Source organism: Montipora foliosa, chromosome 14 (assembly GCF_036669935.1).
Source record: "Montipora foliosa isolate CH-2021 chromosome 14, ASM3666993v2, whole genome shotgun sequence".
Classification (NCBI taxonomy): domain Eukaryota; kingdom Metazoa; phylum Cnidaria; class Anthozoa; order Scleractinia; family Acroporidae; genus Montipora; species Montipora foliosa.
In genome coordinates this window covers 21,569,142-21,570,105 of record NC_090882.1, presented here as the reverse complement: position 1 = coordinate 21,570,105, position 964 = coordinate 21,569,142, and positions in this window count along the sequence as shown.

The window sequence follows — 964 nt, the reverse complement described above, 5'->3', positions numbered from 1 at the left end:
GGTATATTAAACAAATAGCCTGAGCACAATTTAAATACAACTGTGCAGCGATTTTTAAGGAACTTTTAAACTTATTACAGTCAGTTATCATGCACTTGTATACTCCATTAAAGTGCTCCAGTAAATAAGACCAAAAAATTAAAAATCCAAAGAAACACAAGAAATTATTCTTTTTTTCTTTGGATTTCAAAACTATGTTAACTTAACACTAAGTGACCCAAGTTTTCAGCCTGGATTGAAAAAAAGACACCTGCTTTTCTCCCGTTTAATGGTCCGCCATTACAAATTTAAAACCTTGAGAGAGCTGGATAGAGGAGAAAATGATGTCAAAGACTCACTAGTTTAAGAATTCAATGCAAGTGTACGTGACTGAATCAATATGTTGCATGGGAGTTTCAGGCTTTTAGACTTTTAAAGCTGTGTTTTGCATATATAAGAGACTTTATTTACATGCTGAATTTTTAAGCTAGTGAGTAAATGACGTCCTTCCTCCCTACATCCAACCCTCTGAGGTCCAATCCGTCAGGTTTTTGAACGTGGCTAATGCCACACTGTGAAATCCAAAACGACTACACTCAAAGTAAACAGCCTTCCCATAAAAATCAAAGATCAAAATTTTGCCAGTCAGGTCTTAAGCACTGAATACTTCAACATTCACCAAAAGGTAAATTAAATGGCTTCATCTTTGAAAAAGCTATGCGATTCAAGAAACATTTCAGCACCAGACTGGTGAATTTCATGTTAAATTTCACATGGAAAACCGGTTCTTCGCATTAAATTTATCGCGGAATTCGCTCACTGTCATGTACTTCATTATTATGTAATATATGCTAATCAGCAATAAACAGGTGACTAGTGATTCAACATGGCATGCTCTGGTACGTAAGATGGTGTCAGAACAAAATCCTTAAAAATCTAGCTTTAAGGTGGGTGAACAGAGTTTTTGATACCTACTATGCTTCAT